Here is a 23,825-nt window from a genome sequence, read left to right as displayed (position 1 = left end):
TAAAGTGTAAACTGAGGTTGGACATGCAGCACCCAATGGCCAGACGAGAAGTACACGGAAAGGTTTCAGCGGAGTGTGTGAAGAAACGTAACATCTTAAGGGACCCAGGCGATGATGACAGAATAATATTAAAACGAATACTAAAGAATTATGGTGCCAGGATTTGGATGGGATTTATCTGGTTAAAGATACGTTCAGTGATTGGCTCTGGTGCACAAGATTATGGACCTTCGCGTTCCATATCTTGATAATCTGAGGGACAAAAAGCTTCTCAAGAATGATTCTGATCCGTCGAGGTAAGTGCTCGAACATTTGACGAAAAGCGGAAATAAGGCCAACTGAGCACATGGTCAAATAGCAGATTTGACGACAAAGCACGAAAAATCGCAGTTTGCGAGGCGCAATCAGGGCTTCCAAGTAGGCTCAATGGACCAACAGCAGTGATAGTACACTCCGAAAAAGCTCGCGTGCATTATTTCTTTCGAGACTTGTCCAATGCGAACCCGACGATACTGTAGGACAACCGATAATTTCGTGTATTTCCTGTCTCTGCTCAGACGAGTGCTGGGACAGCGTCTTGAAGCAGACCTGGCCGCATCCTTCCACATCCTTATCCACTCACAACATCACCACGTTTCGCTTAAAAATATTGAGCGTAAGAAACAACATCTGGAAGCAATCTTAAATCCAGTAGATGACTGTCATAGGGGATTTCGCGCCGTGTAATCTGGTAAAAGCTGACAGACGCGTTTCACAAGTACTGACTGTCTCCATCATCAGGGCGCAACACTCCAGAGAAGAGCCATCTTCGCCGCCGCGAAGACCTAAGGACCAGGCAGCACGCCTAATTTCTGGACAAAAACCCTTTTACGCAAACTCAACACTTAAATTTGCAGTTAAATTAAGCAGAATTAAATATTTCACGCAAAGGCACGTTGTTAATTTTAATTTGTATTTTTATAATATCCTTTTATGATAGAAATCATCAGACCTTTACACTGAGTGGGGCAGAACTTCGCACCTGACACACTTCGAATCCAAACAGTTACACGTGGCCTCCACGAGAATGCTGTTCAAGCCGGGTCTCACGAAAATAGGTCAATTAGTGTCCATAACTCCATTATACGTAACCAAATTAGGGAACGGGGGAACAGACAAGCAACTCGTTAATGGCGCGCCTTCTTAGTCTATAACTTCGACACAAACTACTTGCATTAATTGCACTGAATTCTTCTACGTTCTATCATAATGAGACACAGACTTGTTACTGTCCTGTGTGTGAAACCTGTACCGTGTTCATTTCATGAAACGAGTGCTCGACTTCAATAAATAAGTGAAATAGTCTTTGTTCGGGCTCGATACGCAACGTGATTATGCTTTGTTTCACAGACTCCACGTCAAGGACACATGCAACAGACAGCCGACAGGCATAACGCGTAGTTACTTCTCTATAAACATAATAAAATTACGTTTCTTTAAAGCAATAAGAGTGTAAATTTTAATATCAGCTTCAGGTGGGTTAGTTTCCTTCAACTTGAAATATTCACAAAGGTGCAAAAGTAAAATCTTGTCCTTGCTAATGACAAATAACAACGAGTATTGGTAGATTCAAATTACTAGGTCTTCATGTAAGACGCTCGTTACATCTGTTCGATTTTAATCGAGATTGAAGTGTCAACAGATTTTAGTACAAAATTTACTGAAAATAATGTCAGTGTTCTCTAGTTAATATTTGCGTACAGACGGACAGTCAGAGCGATTTTTAAGTGGGGGCTCTGCAGGGCAGTGCAGTACCAACTCAGGTTGGCTTTCAGTAAGTAAAGACGATGTAGGCAAGATGAAGGAACTGAACCACGCCCACAACAACTACATAGAATGCCATTAATGTACAGGTGTTGAGCGCTTTTAAATATTTATTTAACAAAACGTAGAACTGAAGGGAAGCATTAGCAACTGTTCGTAGCATACGCAAGAAGTGATGTAACTCCAATTATGTCCACTAGGAGCTGAACTGCTGACATGACAATAAAATGATAACCCAGCCCCAGAAGACGTTTCGAAATTCTCCTTCCAGGGGTGGCGGAAGTTTCATTTTCGCACGTCGTTTAGTTTTCATTAAACAAATATTTTAAACCGCTCACATTATTTTTGAACATCCTGAACAGATAAAATATCTATTTTTATTAGTGCAGTTTATAGACCTATGATCATATTAATAACAACTAATACAACGAAACGTAATCACGCTGGCATGCGTAAGAAAGCAGTGTAGAATAGTGTACGAAAAATAGAGTTAGAATTTATTTACAACGTTCAGAATGTTACTCCAGAAAACTGCAGCCATAATGCAACAGTGCAATAGGGCGATAAACACTGGCTTCAGTCACAAATGCCCAACAAAGCATTAAACATTTAATGCAGTGGTAGTACAGTGTTCTTCGGACGCTTTGGAAGAGAAGCGTTTTAATTTCATGGTCAAACGTCGCAGGCGCCTTGGAAATATCCCTTAATTTCAGCGCCGTGCTCGCAAATTGGTGAACTGGAGTTAAACCCTTGGGGGAGAGTGGGGAGGGGGTTAAATCAGTGTAGAAACTAAATCGGCAAAGAGAAATTAATTTTAATTCAGAATAAGTTTTCTTGTTAATGAAATACGAATACCGTATGTTATTAGAACGGACGGAACACAAGAGGAAATACTACATACGATTATCTATTATTATTATTGTCATCCTAGTGAATAAAAATATTAATTTTGAGTTCGTATTCTCAATGCGGTGAACATGAAGATGACCTGTTTCCACGTTTGTTACATTTGGTTGCTCGTTTAATAATTAGCGGTAAGACAGTTAGGTGAAGTCATTAAAAAAGCAACCAAACACAGTCACTCAGATATAAAACCTGAACCCTGAAGATTAAATAACCCTTTCAAAGGTTAATTTCTGGGAATCTGATGGACTAGCTAATGACAGCTCCGATTACTATCACCAGTCAAATGCACGATGCATTCTGAATATATAAAATTAAAGTATTAGGTTCTTCAACGTAATATACAAACCATGTTAATAAAGTACAAAACAATTTAATATGTAGCAGACATCTACGAGGTGCGATCAGAAAGTTTATAGACTGCGCCTATAAAAACCCGTACACTTATCTCAGGTATTAAATTCATCCATCACCCTCGAAGTAGTTCCCCTGGGAGTGAACACAACGATCCCAGCGCCGCTGCGAAGCCTGTAAGCATCCCTGGAAATCTTTCTTTGTCAGCCTGTCAAGCACCATCTGCGATTCTGCCTGAATCTCTTCTATCGTCTCAAATCTCCTTCCCTTTAGCTGAATTTTCATCTTTGGGAAGAGGAAGAAGTCACACGGCGAATAAGGAGGGTGCGGGATGACGGCCGACCTTGGTGTTTGAGGCCAAAAACTGCCGAACTTTGAGGGCGGTGTGCGCTGGCGCGTTGTCATGATGCGTCGCATGTGGAGTTCTTCTTTTAGAATCAGCTGACAGGTCCCATAGCCTATCCCAACAATGTCGCACAAGTCGTTGATGGTACGACGTCGATCTTCGTGAATGGCCTGCCGAATCTTCGTAACATCACGTACTTCAATATATGAATTTAAATTAATATTAACAAATTAGCAATTTAATTAACATTAACTTTGTTTGGCGAAATAAAAACTTTCATTTGATTACCTGACGCAATACTAATAATGGAGCATATTATTTTAAATTTAAAACGGGTTTCCAAGTGTTCAATATTTCATGTATTTTCAAACAGTAGGTACAGAGACCGAGAAACGTAGGCACAATGACGTGATTAAGAATTTACATTCCTCGCTACAAAAAAATAAGAGGCAAACTGTTTTGTTATATGTTTTGATCTCAACATTTATATAAAACACATGGGAGAAAAAACGCCACAATAATTTTAACAATTCGACATTAATTCTGGACTAGACCCAGCATGTAACCTTACTGAAAATCGATTCAGTTATCAGCAGTTCATTCGATAGTCAAGTTCCGTCACAGTCAACAATAACAGAAAATCAAAAGAATTCTGATAAAAGACGTCAAACGCCGAAAGGCGGGTATCCGATTTCCACCATCAGGTAGAGAGGCTGTATAACAACCAGCCCACGCTTTATAAAATGCTCGAGGCTCCTACTAAAAAACCCTGTGAAGCACGTAATTGGCAGGGACACGTCTGAACGCACGTCATGTGTGTTCCCACCCACTCAGATTTATTTTTGATCGAATAAATAGTGGAGAGGAAACTGATGAGACATATGGCGAATGAATTGGAAATTAAATGTGTCCTATCAGAACGGAGACCGCGTGCGTTTATTCCACATCACGAAAAATGCCTGCAAATAAATGCAAATATTAAAACACTAGACGTCGGTCCGTTGCATTCTAGGAAGTCGACGGACTGGAGACAGAATACCGCAGTTCAGTGGCTATGGGAGATTCCAGTCTATTTCTGAGGGTCTTCCTTGGCAAAATGGGAACACGGCCCTACGTATGAATGTTCTGAATCATGCTATTTAAAGATCATGACGCCGCGTAAGTGGTAAATAAAGTTTCGGAGAACTTATCACCTCCATATCCATTACTCCTAATCTGAAGATGGAGGCAATTATTTCCTCCGAAACATTGGTAACCGCCTACGAGACTACACGGCGTCAAAACTAAGCCGCCCAAAATTCAAATTTTCATTGCTGTGATAACCTCAAACGTCACAACGGAAGCTTACATCCGGATATGATTGTACGTATCTTCAAACTTAGCAGATCAAACACTGAGAGTGATCAAGGCGAAAGCAAGAGCCAAAACGCTAGAACAAGAGCTCTTCTCAAAGTGAATTCCAGGACACTTTTTGAAAATAAAAATCAAGATTTAAAGGTATAGCCTTTATGTACCCACACTGACAATACAACGATGAGATGTTCTTCACGCCACTTCACGTAGGTCGCTGTTGCGTTGGTGTTATCAGAGATCATTGTAACGTATTTGATCATTATTGCACTAACTTCATCCCAGCTCATACAGGTTAAGTACCTCTGCAAAGAAACGCGACCGACGAGGAAGACAACCTGAAGAGGCCCACGCTAGAGCGTGGAGAACACCGAAAAAAGTCTAGACGACTGGCTTCTCCCTGTTCTGTGTTGTGTTCCTCATTATGGTCATCACCCTGTTTCATTTGATCTATTTACTAGCAGCTCATAAATAAGGAGATTTTGTTAGGCAATACAATTGTAATAGAATCAATACAAATGAAATTAAAGCTTTTAGGACACAAAAAGAAATAAATTACTTTAAGAAAAATCGGCAAAAAAATCACGAAAATAAGTACAAATACACAGCACACACCAAACGCAACAAAGAAATAGGGTGAGGCCTCGGGTTTGGGGCAGGTGGGACACAAAAATAAAGACTTGGGCAGCACAATCTCACTAGGCTTCAGAAGGCCCGTGTCCCACAAACGTATTCTTTGCGATTCTTCACAAATCGTGTAACTTAATGTTAATCTGTGGCAAATACAAATTCATTACTGCAGAATCAAGTATGCTACTGCAAATTTCGGCAACCACACTACATGCACCAACAGATTCCTTAGTCGGGAAGCCGCAGAGACGGCACTTCACTGAGAGTATTTCGTTAACCGTAAACCGCACTGAGAAATGTTTAAGGAACTTGTCAGACATCTTAATAGCATATTCTGCAGATATAATTCGCGCACTGAAAACTTTTAGAGGAATTTCATTTTAGTTTAGCGTAAAGCGGGAGGAGTTGTCAAGTTCAAACCAAAACTAAATTCGCAAGAAAATCAATATAAAGTTTCATCAATAATGATGCAGGAGATAACTTGAACTGGTTTGTGAAGCATAATGATGCGCAGATTTCTTACTATCGGGATCAATATTAGGTTACCGTAACCTAGAAGTTGTTTGAATCTTCTAGAAATCTAGTTTTGTGCGTGAGATTGGACTTGGTCCCTCCCGTTCTTCAGGCGCGTTCAATTTATCTTTCACCGGAGTCACTGTTGAAGTTCTGTAATAACAGAAAGAAGCTTGAGATGGGGGGCACACAAAGAGCGTGGAACGATGGAAGTTTGGTATAGCACCCGATAATGGTAAGGCGATTGCGACCGGTTGAAGTTGAAGAAGTCCTGCGGGGACAAACCTACCAGGCCACTAAATCGCTCCTGTTTGTCCTACCGGAATTCCTCCCTCAATCTGTTTTTGTGGTGTTTATGCATTGGCGTAGCGAACACTTTCACCATTTCACGGAGAGTTAGAACATCGAATACGCCTTACTTGTATAAAACGTACCAATTATTTCTATTACAGAAATAGAAGATTTATTCGTTTATAATATGTCTGTCTGTCTAGCTTCTAATGAACTCCGGAGACCCGGACGATCACAGACTAATCTGACCTCGAAAAATTAAATTAGTGACCCGATGTGCTAGCATTTTTATTACTAGCCTATTAAACAAACTGACCGCATTCAACCTGCTCAGGAGTGCAGTTCATCAGCAAGATTGTTTGAACACCACTACGGAACTCTCAAGACAATAACACATGTTGAGTTTAAAAAAAACAAACAACAACACAGCATTTTGTGAAAGCAGATTGTTCATTAATGTAAAAGTAACAGCCCGCCAGCGAATCCTTTCTTAAGCCAGATTAATCAAGATGAAAACCTTACATCATACTTTTTACAATCTTCATTAATAACTCTTAATTTTACTCTCTCAGCCAATTATTTCATTACTTTTACTAAACAGCATTAATCAACTTATCTTTATCATGAAGACGGGATGTGGCTTCTTTGAGGTAGGAACTGAATGTTTAAATATTACTCGGAAGAGCTTCGGCTTCAAAGAAAATAGAAAAATAAAGAAAAACGCCCACATTCCGAATTTCTTCATCTTTAGGTTCCACAAAAATAATTTTATGCACACTTCCCATCCCTTCCATTTGATTCCACTTTCTCCTGTCTTGACTATAAAACACATATCGAAAATCTTTAGTCATTAAACAAATAAGAAAAGGCGAGAGACAATGACTTTATTAAGTCAATTCTTCCAATTTATTAAAATATTCTTTGTGAAAATTGTTTTATTTTTCCGGAAATAAAGACAGGAAGGGTGGCATGGATATTAATATTTTCATAAAAATACGAAGAGTAAACAGTGTATTTGTTTTCAATATATATATATATATATATATATATATATATATATATATATAAGATTCACCATCATTACTCGGATGTATCCAATGAAATATCAACGGTAGAATCACGAACGCATCTACTAGTCACAATCCCGCATGAACTCTACGCGAGAAATATTGCGTCTAGTGGGCAGAATTTATCCGTCACAACGCGATTTTATCCTACACATTAAGTAGTTTCCTACACGGTTTTCCGTATCTCCGCCAATGTTATTGTGGGTAGGCTTTAAAGTACAAAAGCGATCTATGACCACCTTCGTAGAAAATGTTTACTTAATTCGTCAAATGATCTCTCGCGTGGTCTCCCACAAGCTGAAGATACTATGAATAAGTTTCATCCTAATATACCACCAACTTCTTCTCACACTGACAAATATTTAGAACAAGAGGAATAACACTCAGTTACACACGTGTTGAGAAGCATCTGAAAAGGAAAAATGCATATGCCGAAAGGGTGGTTGTGTCACGTGCAATCAGTCGCAAAACAGGCATTCATGGATTCCGGTCACAAGATTCAGAACAATGAAGAAAGTTAATTTGTTTTCATACAGTATACAACTAAATTCTAATACTCACGTGTGGTGAAGGAATGATCCCACCAGTCTGTGCGGCAAAGAAACGCTTTCAGATCGTCAGCTGTTGTCCCCACGATCACAAGCGTTCGTATCACCAGGAACACGCTGAAAATGGTGACGATCACTCCAAGTCTCTTCAGAAGGTCCGGACCTGTGATGTTCACAGCTTTGGCTAACCTCACTCGGAAAATCACGGAAATCCTTCCTGGAATAAAACCACGTTTACGTTAAGACGATGTGGATATTCTCTATGCAAAGTGTGCAAAATGAATGCGCAAGACCATGTTTGTCCATCTGCATATTTAACTAAACATTTTCTCACAAGATTTCTATTAAATGTATTATAGCAAAAAATTATTTATATAAATTTCTCTAATGCAGCCCCTGTTCCCCATTCATCCCAAATAAAATTTCACATAATTTTGCAGCTCATTTTTAAGAAATACCCGCTTAAAATAAGATGCAGACTTCATTAAGTCCTACTGACTTTACCTGATATAAATTTTATGTATTAACTAACAAAAGAAAGTAAAAGATAATAAATCTATAGTCGATAACAACACATACACAAACAAAACAACCTGGTACTGTAAGTGCACGTTACCAGAAACTTTCTCGGGGCTTTCTGCCAGGTGCCAGCATATTTTATGACGCACTGATACAAACGCAGCAAACAGGCGTCTTGCGTGAAATCACCATTTTATTACCGCATGTAAGGGCTAGTTTTCCATACAATTATAAAATATGAAACACGTAGCAAAACCTGGGGAGGCAATGCAAGATTGTAGATTGTTTGTGAAAATTTTGGAACAGACTGCATATACGTCAACACTCGCCCGTGGCAAATTTGGCTGCTCGATACAGATTTTCCCTTCAAGTTCTTACCTCCATGTCTTCAGCGAGAAACCAATTTCTCTCAGCCAGACACGAACTGTGCACGTGTAGATGTTGGGTCGCGGGTACATTACTATCACCTGCAAACCATAACGCACGAATTATTGATTACGCTCCGACACACCGCAAAACGAAGCACAGAAACATACTAAACAACAGGTAAAATTATAGGTAAGATTAGGGCTCTCACAGAGGAGTATAAAGAATACTTCTGGGACGCTGAGACGCGAAGTCTGGTAGAAGTTTGCCGACGTTTCAGGGGTGCCTACTGCGTCCGTCATCAGGGCGATGATGGAGAGAGGAAGCACCTCTAAATAGTCGGCAAACTTCTACTAGAGTACACGGTGCAAAATCTCAGAAGACAGTCATCTTTCGGTAAAATTATAATTTCGTATATTTTAATCAAAGTTTTTTAAGACAGCAGCCGGGAAGACAAAGATTCTGAACGGTGTGGTAGCAAGTGTTCCCCGAAAAGATGTCCTGGCGAACACGTCGCAAAACAAAGAAGCTTTCTGCACACTTGCATTGATAAGAAATTCAGACGATGGATGATACGTCGTGATATAATATGAATTCAAGTTTCCCAACCGACCTACCTGGTAGGATGATGCTACGAGCAAAGAAAGAACAAAGTATCCAAACGGCTGGATCTGACACTGGAAGTAACGATCCTTTAAACTGTATTCACGTACCCAATTATTCAACCAACAATTTTTAAAAAGCTCATCTGACTTCCCAGGGCAAATGCTGTTTCTTTCGTCGCGTTTCGCATTTACTGCTAAATTGTCAAGTGGGGGACGCCATGTCTTAGAAGACACAATGGACCATGCAGTCGGGGATCGATGATTCCTTTCAAGAGCCTTGTGTACGTACAAAGACACCCAATGAGGTAACCCAGCGTACAAAGGCACAGAAGAAATGCAATGGGACCCGCGGTTAATCCTGCAATAAACAGACATCGAAGTCCACGTCGCGTAAACCTTCTTTTCTATTGAGACTTTTAAACGCCACACGTCAATCATATTAGCTTCTTCGTATATTTAAACTAACTATTCATCTGAACATTTCGTAGCGTGTGATAGGTCTTCGCATTTCTTAACTGAAGCGTGTTTAAGATTCGGCTGCCTGGAAGCCATCCGTGTCATCCGAGCCCGATAATGAAGTTCACGGAGTCGTGAATGATCTGGATATTGGCTATTCTGATCCTTCATACTCCCGGCCCGCTACCAACGCCACATTAATCAGCATTCAAGAAGTCTGCACAAAACTCCATAAGAACCTTCACCATATATATTATATTTTTCCAGGGCAAAAGATGAAATGAAGAAGGAGAACTTACTAAAAACCTCGACACACAGAAAAAGACGCTACAGAAATATGATGAAGGAGTAGAAAAGAGGAGAGACAAGTTAATGAAAAGCAAGACGCGAGGCAAGGCGAGATGTTGCTGCAGTCGTGTTTTGGTTTTCATTCCCTTTGCCAGAAACTCATCTAGGAAACTGAGAGACTGCATGGATGTGCCAGGAAAATGAAATTGGTTGATGTATACACAGGGAGAGAGAGAGGGAGAGAGAGAGAGAGAGAGAGAGAGCGTGCTCCGGAAGACGCCTTCTGCCATAGCAGAAGAACAGATACGATAAGTCATATAATGAGAGTGGGTGCCTCCACCTTACACTCCCAAAGGAGGAATCAGTCTCGTGCGACTCCATTTTCTTGGGATACCCAACAACGGCTCCAACCTATCAAATTAAGTCACTCACATGACGTCACGGCCGAAATTCTTAGAAAAAGTAAACAAATATTTCGCCACCTAAAAGGGAGAGACGCCTTGGTAAACACGGAGAAAAATAGCAAAATGAGTCTTAAAGAAATACAGTTGATGTCAATGCACACATTCAGCGTCAGAGTCTACATAATATATGTGCACCTGTGATCCTTAAGATAGCGACTTCCAAGAAGACGCACGCCACGAAACGGATACATGCTTACTATTTCCCAGAGCGCCGACAAATGTGCGTCTTCGGTCGGCATCGCATCAAGCGGACAAGAACTGTGACGAGCAGCCCACTGACATTCGTCGGCGTGATGTTTGCAGTCTGACCAGCGATATTTTCGGGCCAGTGGATTAAGGTGGCATCGGCCTCAACAGAATTTCACGTTGGCTGTTGCTTACCGTGCTCGTGATGGGAAGACAGGGCGAGGCACGTCCCAGCAATGTCCTAACATCTGAAGGGACACAATAAGAGACATTTCTGGTCCGAAATTAGTATGGATCTCAATAAAATCGTCTCTGAAAATGCCGTGTTAGTTCATTGAACGTCGTCGATTCCCAACCAAGTGACACGGCTGATGGTCCGACAAGACTTTGTTTATGTCAGTCACCGTAAAAGTTTTTTATCACATGACAAAAAAGCAGAATGGATCTGGTTCCGAAAAGCGCGCACAACTGAGTAAGCGCCGACTAAGCCTGCGGACTGTCAGTAGACATTTTTTTGCGTCCAGACAACCCACTGACCAGCGAGGTCCTGCGGCTGGAATTTGCATTCGACATACGCACATTTCTGAAGGTGATGAAGAAATCGTAGACATTGATGGACTAAGTAAGTACTTTCTCGAAGAAGAAAAGAAGAGGAAAGATTTATTCCTATAATTGTTGTTGTTGTTATTACTGTTTCGAGTTTATTATTATTATTATGAATTGTTTAATTGGTCCACAAGCAGCCAAAAACTTCAGGCGTGTTGCCGTCATAACTCGGATGCTTGCACCACGAGATAGGCGGCTACAGTGAGTTGGGGTCGTGCGCACGCAGTAGCGACCCAAGAAGCACGGCCTTTTGCATCCGGCTGAGTAATGCTTCAGCGTTACGCTGGCATGCCGGAATGAGCTTGATGTTAGCCAGCAGCGACGACTTGACTCCTCCAAGAACTCCAATTATAAGGACGATTAATTTGACAGTGAATCCTGGGTACAGCTGTCTTAGCTCAAACACAAGGTCTTGATACTTGGTCCGTTTTTCAGCCTCCTTCACAACTATGTTGGTTTCAGCCGGGGCCGAAAACTCGATGACATATATGGTGCATCCAGAGGCATCGATGAGAACGATGTCAGGTTTAGTGGCTGTTAACTGCCTGGTAGTGGGGAACGAATAGTTCCAATAAATTTTACATTTGTCGTTCTCAACGACGGACTCAATGTCCCCAGGAGCGTACGGCAAAACGGGTGTCTTATCTATGCCGTAAAAGTGTCTCAGGTGGTAGTAGAGTATACGTAAAGCAGCGTTATGTCGATGAATGTAGGCGCAGCTGGCATAATGTTTACATGCCGACAAAAGATGCATCAACGTCTCTGGTTGCATTCGGCATGCCCTGCAGACTGTATCCGCTACCCCCACACCCATCACCATTCGGCGGTACACAAGTGTGTTTACAACACCATCTTGGCACGCTAAGATGAAACCCTCGGTTTCAGACTTTAGTCCAGCCGACCGTAGAAAGGCGAACGTCAGGTCTTTTGACAAGCCCATTTTTCCTACATTTTTGAAGAAGGCCCCATGCATGGGTTTATCTGCATGTTGCTTGAGCAACAAAGTTTGCTCAGCCTTCTTAACAGTGCCCTTGAATTGATCTGACGTCAGTGTCAAGAGGGGCAACTGTCTTCGCTGTACAACTGAGCTGGTGTCGAAGTCAAGTCCGAGGTCATTTGCTGCTCTCTTTGCCGCCTGAAATATAAACGCCCCTACACCCGCAGACTCATGCGAACACACGAATGTCAAAAGGGGGTCAGAGCTATTAATGATGGAATGAGCTGTGCCCAGAACTATCCTGTTGGTAAGATTCTCCAGACCCAAGAGACCTCTACCGCCAAGATGACGCGGGAGGTATATGCGTTGGACAGAAGATTTAGGGTGAAGACTTCGGTGCATGGTCATCATTTTTCTGGTGGCCCTGTCCAGGTTTTTCAACTCGTTAACTGTCCACTTCATTGCTCCAAAAGTATAGAGCAGGATCGGAACAGCAAGCATGTTGGTGGCAGTGACTTTGTTTCTACCAGAGAGCTCGGAACTCCAAATCTGTCGTAGGGTGTGTCTATACTTGCTGCACAGAGCCTCTTTGACCTTGGAGACATCTTGGACGTGACTCTCACTCACACCAAGATATGTATAGGACTCTTCGGCATCAAGATGGTGTATGATGCTTCCGTCCACGAGTTGCACGTCTTCGCCGAAATCCCTATTTCTTCCCCTTTTCAAATGCAGAACTGCACACTTGTCCAATCCAAATTCCATGCCGATATCCTGAGTGTATACTTGCACGGTGTTCAGTGCACTTTGAATGCCACTGTCGCTGGCAGCATAAAGTTTTAAGTCATCCATATAGAAAAGGTGTGTGACTTTGTGCTTACGGATGGACGGTGCACCGCACATGTAACCACGCTCACGTCTTAGCACAACGGAAAGAGGAAGTAGCGAGATGCAGAAAGGAAGAGGGCTCAAGCTGTCACCTTGAAACACTCCGCGGTGGTAGCATACCAACTCGGTTGACACTACACGCTTCCCAGATGTTAGAGTGAAGAGCGTTTTCCAGAGCGGTAGTAGATTTTCAATGCATTTCACTATGTCAGGTTGGACTTTCAGCACTTTGAGCAAGATGACAATCAGCTCATGAGAAGTTGTGTCAAAAGCTTTTTTGTAGTCCACCCAGGCCATTGACAGGTTGCGCTTATAATGGACCGCATCTTGACAGATGCATCTGTCAATCTACAGATTGTCCTTGCAACCTGCAATGCCACGTTTCGAACCCCGCTGCTCATATACTTCTTTCCAGATAGGGTCAATATGGTGCAGTATGCGTTCGTTCAAGATGGAGGTGAACGCCTTGTATACAGTATTAAGACAGGTAATAGGTCGGTAGTTTTCCGGATTAGACAAATCTCCTTTCTTCGGAATAAGAACGGTGCGCCCTTCTGTTAACCAAGGTGGAATGGGCTCTGTACCACACAAAAAAGATGTAAAGATACGAGATAGATGTTTGTGTGTGCTCGTGAAAGTTTTCCACCAAAAATTATTTATGGCATCTATTCCAGGAGCAGAAAAATTCTTTTTGCCAGTAAAGGCACGTTTCACATCTTGTTCGGTGATCACTAGGGGCACATCATCATCCTCTAAATGGCGATCGCAGAACTGCCTAAAGAGACCAATGGCCGGAGAATCTATGTTCAACGGAAATCTAGTTTCATAGAGTCTCTTCCAGAATGACTCGACCTGCGTTGCTGTTGGTGGGGTATGAACAACTGGAGTGTTCTTGCTGAAGAGACGGGAAGGGCATACACGAAAGATGGTGTTCTCCTTTACGGCCCTATAACGTTTCACTAACTTCTTCCTGTCCGCGGTTAGTGCCCGTATTTTGTCCAGAGAGTGCTGCTTGATGGTCAGCAGCGTATTCTTGTTCAGTGTGTGATACTTGGCCTTGAGAGAGCGGGCGATAAGCCTCAGCTTGGTGGTAAATCTCCGACCAGAGTTTACATACTCAATCACGCAGTGAATTCTGGATACCAGTTGCCTTTCCAACTTTAACTTCGCGTCCAGACGTTTTGTTTGCTGCTCAGCTTTTTCTGCCACCCTAAACGGGGCTGGGGTTACTAATAACCTGGCTGCAGCGTAAACGGCGCGATTGATAGTAAGAAGATCAGAATCATCTTTTAGGAATTCATCTAAGATTTCGTTCATTTCGGCCAGATGTTTGGCCCGCAGCGATATCTTGTGGTGAACTGTTCGCTGCCTGTCCTTCAGATATTCACAGGAGTTCAACAATTGGTAGAACCGCGTTTTAATGTCGATATCAACAGTCGCAGCTGGGGGACATGGTGCGATATTTTTAATTTCTTCCGCTTTATGCGGCGTAGCTGCAACTGGATCTTGCGGCTTGAAGTCAAAGCCTTTCCTTCGCAGATGGTACACATAGTCTCGCAGGTTTTGTTCCGAGAGACTGGAGTGCTCAGGATGCATCTCGCACCAAAGGGAATGCATCCGTGCCATGTATCCTCTCCGCGAAGGATCACTGGTGGCGTGACACGCAAGAAGGCCACGCCGTAGATCGTCCGTCCACACCATGCGAACGGCCCCACGGTTTGTGCTACTCCCAGCGCCTCTAGGGCCCACATCCGAATTATTATTATTATTATTATTAACTAGCCTTCTGGATGTTGATGCAGAACACTACAATTAGTAATTGAATTATCCGGAAACCAAACATCTTCAACGAGATTGAAACCCAGGATAGTGTTTCAGTATTGCGGCCTCCGTTTCTGTAATATCCTCTTCGAAATAAAGAACATTTTCCAAGCTACATAAACCAGCCTCAACAAAATTCGAACTCAGGACAATTTTGGGGGGTTATGACAGTTTTTATGAAATATTATCAATTCAATTAATTCAATTCAATTAATTTATTTACGTGTTTGCCAACAGCAAGAAGCCAATAAGTTTGTTCTTAGTGGCATTCTTCTATCATGTTTATTTTCCGATATACGACAACCAACCTCGAAAAAAATTACGATCCGTATTAATTTTAAAGGCTGCAGTTCAAAGTTTATGATTTATTCTTTGGTTTATACTTTATTACTAGTCGGCTTTGGCTCTCAGAGGGCTGTTACGGCACGGACTATTATTATTATTATTATTATACTTTATTATCATTCTCGTTTAACTTATATTACTTTGATATGCAATGACAATGAAGACCCTCGCCACAAACACAAACAGGCGAATATGCAGCACACAATGAAGTGATGTTTACACTTTTCTGTTGACTCTAAACTTTGGTTCAGACAAATAGAACACGTCCATTGCATTATATTTGCAATACAAACAAATGTGTTTTCCTGACAGAAAAAAACTCGCGTCAACATCACTGTGCAGTTTTTCATATTTTTCAGCCATTCTCAAAGTGGTCGAGTTTCTTTATTCTTCTTAAGGAATAAGGATTTGCCAACCGTAGCGCTTGCCGTGATTGAAAATTGGCCTTACCGTCGTCTTCTCCAGACTTTGCTCTCCAGTGGTGTTTTTTTATCCGTTCGCTTTGATATACGATCTCAACTGTGACCTGTATTTGTCAGTATCCCACTATACAGGATGTTTTGGTACAATACAAAAAATCAAATCGTGATTTCTGTGGCCTACATTCTAAACCAAGGAGAAACGGTTATATAAACACAAAGGGTAACACAGCCCTTTAAATACCAGAGGTGGAGAACAGTGGTAAAACTATAAAGCATCTAAGGGTGTATTCGGTAAATTAAATTGAGTAAAATTCCACGTGAACATGGGACCTACTTGTTTCAGCGATTTGTCCTTAAATACGAATGAAAAATAAAGATTGTATTTGTCAAATAACTTGCTTCCCGATTCCAGGTCTATTGGTAGAAGGTTTTGTTGACTAAAGTATGGAGTAAACTTTATCAGAACTGACTGATATGTAGAAATTGGAGGCAGCTCACTTAGTTTGAGACAACGATAAGCCGAACTGTACCATAATTGAAGTATACTAAATATAAGGACTTTCGTATCTTTGAACCGGTATTTAAATTAATTTGTTGTGTGAGATACTGGTAGCGTCGTTAAAATAAGCGACCAATAAATACGTAATAATAATAAAAATAATAACCGTAGAATGACAAACAGAATTGCAAACGAACTAAATAAATAAATTAAAGCATTTTTGTATTATTCAAAAACTGAAGTGTTTTGAGCTTGCTTGTTTCATTTATAAGCGAGTAGTAGAGAAATATGACAAAACGTTGTAGTATATAATTTATAGAGACGAATTGTTTGGTACAAGAAAATGGGTGACTTTATTTATATCGCTTGCGTAAATGAGTCTACAATACAAATATAAGTATAGACATTTGATTAGTTAGCAATGTTTTACTTTTTAAACGATGTTACTTCTTTAGAGGTTATTAACAGGATATCTTTTTTGTATTGCTTGACAGGGATTGCACGAAAGAAATTCAGAGTCCTGTTAAATTATTTAGACGACCTTATATTTTCTAAAAGCTGCTATACCTTTACAAAAGGAGAAAGCTGCTCGTATTTTTCACTTCATATCTCTTAGCTATAGATTTACAGGCTAACGTCTTCGAAAATGAACAATGCATCGGTTAAATTTTGAGACAGTACAAAAACTACTGAATTTCATATGAGGAGGTATTGTGTTGCAGTGTGGTCAAGATCTAGATGATAGAGTGAGAGAGATTCAAAAATTCTAATCGGGGAGAATGGTAGGGTGGGGCCAAAAGGAAGATAAATGACACGCAATGCAAGCATCAATAACCCTGTACTTTTAAATGGGGTGGGGATAATGAAGGGGTTATAGCATAATACCCGTTGACATGTGCAGACTGGGCCTCTGTCAGAATGCAGGGATAAGCTCTTCGTTCTCAAAGTTTTACTTGGGCCAGCCCCACTTAGCCCCGAGAGGAAATTATTGGAAGAGGGGTAATGACATAGGCGAAATCAGCATAAAGTGTACAAAATGTTATACTTTATAAGCGTAACTCCTCTGCTGTATTCCGCCTAACATAACCTAATCTAACAGACACTAAATTGGATTGGACTAACCTAAAATAAACTAAATTGGGCTGGACCAAACTAAACTAACCTAAAGGAAACTAAATTGGACTGGACTAAACTAAACTAACCTAAAGGAAACTAAATTGGACTGGACTAAACTAAACTAACCTAAAAGAAACTAAATTGGACTGGACTAAACTAAACTAACCTAAAGGAAACTAAATTGGACTGGACTAAACTAAACTAACCTAACAGAAACTAAATTGGACTGGACTAAACTAAACTAACCTAAAGGAAACTAAATTGGACTGGACTAAACTAAACTAACCTAAAGGAAACTAAATTGGACTGGACTAAACTAAACTAACCTAAAAGAAACTAAATTGGACTGGACTAAACTAAACTAACCTAAAGGAAACTAAATTGGACTGGACTAAACTAAACTAACCTAAAGGAAACTAAATTGGACTGGACTAAACTAAACTAACCTAAAAGAAACTAAATTGGACTGGACTAAACTAAACTAACCTAACAGAAACTAAATTGGACTGGACTAAACTAAACTAACCTAAAGGAAACTAAATTGGACTGGACTAAACTAAACTAACCTAAAGGAAACTAAATTGGACTGGACTAAACTAAACTAACCTAAAGGAAACTAAATTGGACTGGACTAAACTAAACTAACCTAAAGGAAACTAAATTGGACTGGACTAAACTAAACTAACCTAAAAGAAACTAAATTGGACTGGACTAAACTAAACTAACCTAAAAGAAACTAAATTGGACTGGACTAAACTAAACTAACCTAACAGAAACTAAATTGGACTGGACTAAACTAAACTAACCTAAAGGAAACTAAATTGGACTGGACTAAACTAAACTAACCTAAAGGAAACTAAATTGGACTGGACTAAACTAAACTAACCTAACAGAAACTAAATTGGACTGGACTAAACTAAACTAACCTAAAGGAAACTAAATTGGACTGGACTAAACTAAACTAACCTAAAGGAAACTAAATTGGACTGGACTAAACTAAACTAACCTAAAGGAAACTAAATTGGACTGGACTAAACTAAACTAACCTAAAAGAAACTAAATTGGACTGGACTAAACTAAACTAACCTAAAGGAAACTAAATTGGACTGGACTAAACTAAACTAACCTAAAGGAAACTAAATTGGACTGGACTAAACTAAACTAACCTAAAAGAAACTAAATTGGACTGGACTAAACTAAACTAACCTAACAGAAACTAAATTGGACTGGACTAAACTAAACTAACCTAACAGAAACTAAATTGGACTGGACTAAACTAAACTAACCTAAAGGAAACTAAATTGGACTGGACTAAACTAAACTAACCTAAAGGAAACTAAATTGGACTGGACTAAACTAAACTAACCTAAAAGAAACTAAATTGGACTGGACTAAACTAAACTAACCTAAAAGAAACTAAATTGGACTGGACTAAACTAAACTAACCTAAAAGAAACTAAATTGGACTGGACTAAACTAAACTAACCTAAAAGAAACTAAATTGGACTGGACTAAACTAAACTAACCTAAAGGAAACTAAATTGGACTGGACTAAACTAAACTAACCTAAAAGAAACTAAATTGGACTGGACTAAACTAAACTAACCTAAAAGAAACTAAATTGGACTGGACTAAACTAAACTAACCTAAAAGAAACTAAATTGGACTGGACTAAACTAAACTAACCTAAAAGAAACTAAATTGGACTGGACTAAACTAAACTAACCTAAAGGAAACTAAATTGGACTGGACTAAACTAAACTAACCTAAAAGAAACTAAATTGGACTGGACTAAACTAAACTAACCTAAAGGAAACTAAATTGGACTGGACTAAACTAAACTAACCTAAAGGAAACTAAATTGGACTGGACTAAACTAAACTAACCTAAAAGAAACTAAATTGGACTGGACTAAACTAAACTAACCTAAACGAAACTAAATTGGACTGGACTAAACTAAACTAACCTAAAGGAAACTAAATTGGACTGGACTAAACTAAACTAACCTAAAGGAAACTAAATTGGACTGGACTAAACTAAACTAACCTAAAGGAAACTAAATTGGACTGGACTAAACTAAACTAACCTAAAGGAAACTAAATTGGACTGGAATAAACTAAACTAACCTAAAGGAAACTAAATTGGACTGGACTAAACTAAACTAACCTAAAAGAAACTAAATTGGACTGGACTAAACTAAACTAACCTAAAGGAAACTAAATTGGACTGGACTAAACTAAACTAACCTAAAAGAAACTAAATTGGACTGGACTAAACTAAACTAACCTAACAGAAACTAAATTGGACTGGACTAAACTAAACTAACCTAAAGGAAACTAAATTGGACTGGACTAAACTAAACTAACCTAACAGAAACTAAATTGGACTGGACTAAACTAAACTAACCTAAAGGAAACTAAATTGGACTGGACTAAACTAAACTAACCTAAAAGAAACTAAATTGGACTGGACTAAACTAAACTAACCTAAAGGAAACTAAATTGGACTGGACTAAACTAAACTAACCTAACAGAAACTAAATTGGACTGGACTAAACTAAACTAACCTAAAGGAAACTAAATTGGACTGGACTAAACTAAACTAACCTAAAGGAAACTAAATTGGACTGGACTAAACTAAACTAACCTAAAAGAAACTAAATTGGACTGGACTAAACTAAACTAACCTAAAGGAAACTAAATTGGACTGGACTAAACTAAACTAACCTAAAGGAAACTAAATTGGACTGGACTAAACTAAACTAACCTAAAAGAAACTAAATTGGACTGGACTAAACTAAACTAACCTAAAGGAAACTAAATTGGACTGGACTAAACTAAACTAACCTAAAGGAAACTAAATTGGACTGGACTAAACTAAACTAACCTAAAAGAAACTAAATTGGACTGGACTAAACTAAACTAACCTAAAGGAAACTAAATTGGACTGGACTAAACTAAACTAACCTAACAGAAACTAAATTGGACTGGACTAAACTAAACTAACCTAACAGAAACTAAATTGGCCTGAGGTTAACTCAACCAGGGGTCCAAAATACAGGTTTTCTGTCTTTCTTGCAAATTTTTTTTACCTGCTGACAAAAAGTAGAATCTAGTTTTCAGAACAATGTAATTGTTTAATTAACATGATGGACGTCCAGAAGAGAAATTTAAATTTGTGTACACACTCCGGCCTATCACGATATTTTACATAATATTCCGTCTATATCTTGACAACGCGCTTTGAAGTGTTGTAACTTCTAGTCAAATTATTAGCACATTCTACGTTTGCCGTTATCAGCAGTTATCCGTATATTCATAGCACAGCATTTCTATTCTGTGCCTGACCTCGCGCGCCTATTAACTCACCTTCAAATTTTCTTTGAAATTAACCTTTCGTAGGCCAAAGAAATGTGTCCTGTTCGTTGCTGGATTAGACACCTAAGTTTCGAATCTTTATCACCAGTATTACAATAGACCCTTCTCGTTCGCGTGTTTTCTTATTCGCCAAAAAATTACTGTGATAGTATCTGTCTATCGCGGGGTAGATCCTTCGCAACACAACAGCCCACAATTTCTCACCTATCGTAATAGTTACGTGGTTTATTATTCCCTGTTGTGATTCTATTTGCCCTGAACTTCGATTTCCTTGTCAATGGTCAGAGATGAGCCGATGTACTTTTGTTTTGTGTATGATTACTGCCAAGAACTAGTCGTCCGGTCACGATAAAGGAACTTGAAGAGTGGCTTGAATAATTAAACTAAGCCCGCGTCAAGAGAATTTTCCCCTTAATTCGGCCGCAATATTAAGTATTAATTTTGTATGACGTGGACTTTAGTTGATAGGAAAAGCAGACTCACGACTGAGTTTGAATAATAATTCACAGCGTCATAAATTGTGAGCTCAGTTCTCAGATAACAATTGCGCACATTTCGCTTTGAATTGTAGTCAGTAGCGCACAGAAATTCCTTGTGATTTATGACCCCGAGTTTCTGTACACTGTTACGCTGTAATGTTTTAATATAGTCCGTTCCGCAAAGAAAAACACTACATTTAACTATCTTAAAGATCAATTTGTTAACTATGTTTGAGTAAGTAATTAATCCCTGCTTAAGCTGAGAATCATAGAAAACAAATTCTGCTCGTTTAAGGCGACAAATCTGAAAGAAGTTTATAGCGCAGCGTCTAACTGCTCCACGTGTTGATTATCTTGTAGTTTCTTGCAGACAGGTGTTATAGGTTTTCTTAAGTTGGGCGCCAACCGAATTAACGGAAACTGGTGGAAGTTTCGTTTCCGACTTTCGTCTGCGGTAGAGGACGTTCTATCTGCAGGGCGAATCACGGTTAGATAATTACGCTCAAGTGGTACTTTAAATGAGCGACAAACATGGTGATAAACTGCAAGTTTATTGATTTAATTCTGAAGTCTCAGACCTTGCCAGTCAGGAATCATACACACAGGATGGCGGTGAAGTTAGATGGTGGTGGCTCCGACTAGCGCAGTCTGGTAAACTTCTGGTAAATTCCTTCTTTTAACATATCACAAAACATTAATATTCTAGAAATCGCTATAGCGCGGAATGCGTAATGCATGCAACACTGTTGCAGTGAAACATCCAAATGCTGATTTCAGCCTTTAATTTGTTCAATATTTAAATTTACTGAAATCTGTTCTTGTGTCCAAAACTTGTGTTACGTGTTGGTTATGTTTAAGACAACATTTATTTCCTTTTAAAACTGACCAACTTTCGTAGTTCGTCTATTCTTATCAGTTAATAAAAAATGAGCATTTTTACTTTATTTATATGTACTGTATTAGCACACGTTCATCAACATCTGCTGGCAATATTAACTGAACGAAAAGTAATTTTCTGACAATAACACTTAACACACGTGTTTATGCAAATACATATGCAAAGCAAAGGTACAAAATCTTAATATCCTATACAGGTGGAATATTCAGCTCTATTTACGAAAGTGTATTTTCTTTTTTGGTGTCTCGTTATACGCGTTTTTGGTATCAAGTAGCAGTAGCATGAGCACCAATATCCTATCCGCGGCCAGCATAGAAACTGCCGCGTAGGCCCACTGAGGTGCGCGCGCAGTTTCAGTGACTTGTCCAACCATTTTGACTTCGAGCACTACATATCAAGGCCTCTAATGGTACATCGCTCAGAAAACACGGGGGAATTTATACGCGTTTTTCATCTCCCCAATGTCAGACAGTAATTTACACGTGAAAATTCTTAAAGTAGAAGAGACGCAAGTCAAGCTAAATGTATGACAAAAACGTTGAATTCAGTGTTGAGTTTCCTGTACTTACAGTGAACATTCAAAGTCCACGTGTCTTACTGGGCGCTGCCACTGATGTGTCTGTTCTCAGCACGGCACGTCAGGGTCTTCCCAGAATCTTTCACTTGAGGGGAGAAACTCAGTGTGCTGGTACTAACATTTCCGTCCGGGCTTGTCTGAAACACCACAGAGAATCCAACTCAAACCTACATATACAGTGTTTCAAACGGTGCAACAGAATACCTTGTAACATGGCTGGACACAAAGGATTATTGTACCACAGATATGTAATAACATTTATTGGATTTTAAGACCCTAAATTTGAGATATATATATATAAATCATTCTTAATATTCTAACAGCCTAATTTACTTTGGATGATTTAAAAACATTACCAAATTAAAGTCGTCTGTCAAGAATAACTTTACCCAATCGATGTAGAATTATTTGTATGTCTGTACAATTGAATCAAGTGTGTTGTGTTGACAGTAAACTGAGAGTAAAAAGTGACTTACAAGAATAGAAATGACATAGTTTCTTCACATAGAATATGTCCTGTCATAAAACTTGTGCAGCTGAAATAGCAGTGTCAAGCTTTCTAGTTATTAGAATACTCTGAAACAAATAATCAAAGCCTTTGGAACGCTAACATGTTCTACGACGATGGCGAATATACTTAATATTTACCGTATATACCGCTACCTACACCAGAATCCATCACCATCACAATTACCATTATTTTTATTACTACTACCGGATTAGCTCAGTCAGGCTGACTAGGGTCTCGACGATCTGGGTTCGATCCCCGACGGGGGCAGAGGATTTTTTCCTCTAGCCTCTGCATACAGACCCGGCTCTGGGGCCCACCCAACCTCCTATCCAGTGGGTACCGGGATCCTTTCCCGGGGGTAAAACACGGCTGGGGCGTAATTCTAACCACTCACCCCTATCTAGTGCCGAGGTTAAGAATGAGAAGTAACTATCTAGCTCTCCCCCCAAGCGCCTAAAAGGCGTGTAGAGGGAAAGCTTTTCTACGTTATTGAATTAACGTGTTTCTGGTATTCATCACGCAGACTCTCGCCGGACTTTGTAGTTTTTTTTTTGACCGTTTTAACCTTCCTCAGAACCTCACAAGAACTTAATAACTGCAACATATTCAGTCATTCTTTTTGAGAATACGTGACGCAGGGTATGCACTCATATTTCTCGC

At 39.7% G+C, this 23,825-nt stretch overlaps 1 long non-coding RNA gene across 2 annotated transcripts in view; it reads right to left on the bottom strand.

The window, feature by feature from the left end:
* Positions 1–5,421: 5,421 nt before the first annotated feature.
* LOC147871777 (uncharacterized) overlaps positions 5,422–23,825 on the bottom strand; it is a 186,013-nt gene continuing 167,609 nt past the window's right edge. The window contains exons 5-8 of one of the 2 annotated variants that reach the window (XR_015538303.1): positions 22,647–22,791; positions 8,703–8,791; positions 7,819–8,022; positions 5,422–6,052 (exon numbers count right to left, since the gene is read on the bottom strand). This is a non-coding gene — a long non-coding RNA (uncharacterized LOC147871777). Of the gene's footprint in view, positions 6,053–7,817; positions 8,023–8,702; positions 8,792–10,700; positions 10,876–22,646; positions 22,792–23,825 lie in introns of those variants that run through there. The other variant, XR_015538302.1, reaches the window with a different exon arrangement.

This window comes from Zootermopsis nevadensis, unplaced genomic scaffold, assembly GCF_977971745.1.
Source record: "Zootermopsis nevadensis isolate Lab colony 2312 unplaced genomic scaffold, Znev_1.0 Znev_ptg000039l, whole genome shotgun sequence".
Classification (NCBI taxonomy): Eukaryota; Metazoa; Arthropoda; class Insecta; order Blattodea; family Termopsidae; genus Zootermopsis; species Zootermopsis nevadensis.
Note: the sequence above shows the minus strand (reverse complement) of the source record. Positions and strands in the feature narration are given on the sequence as shown.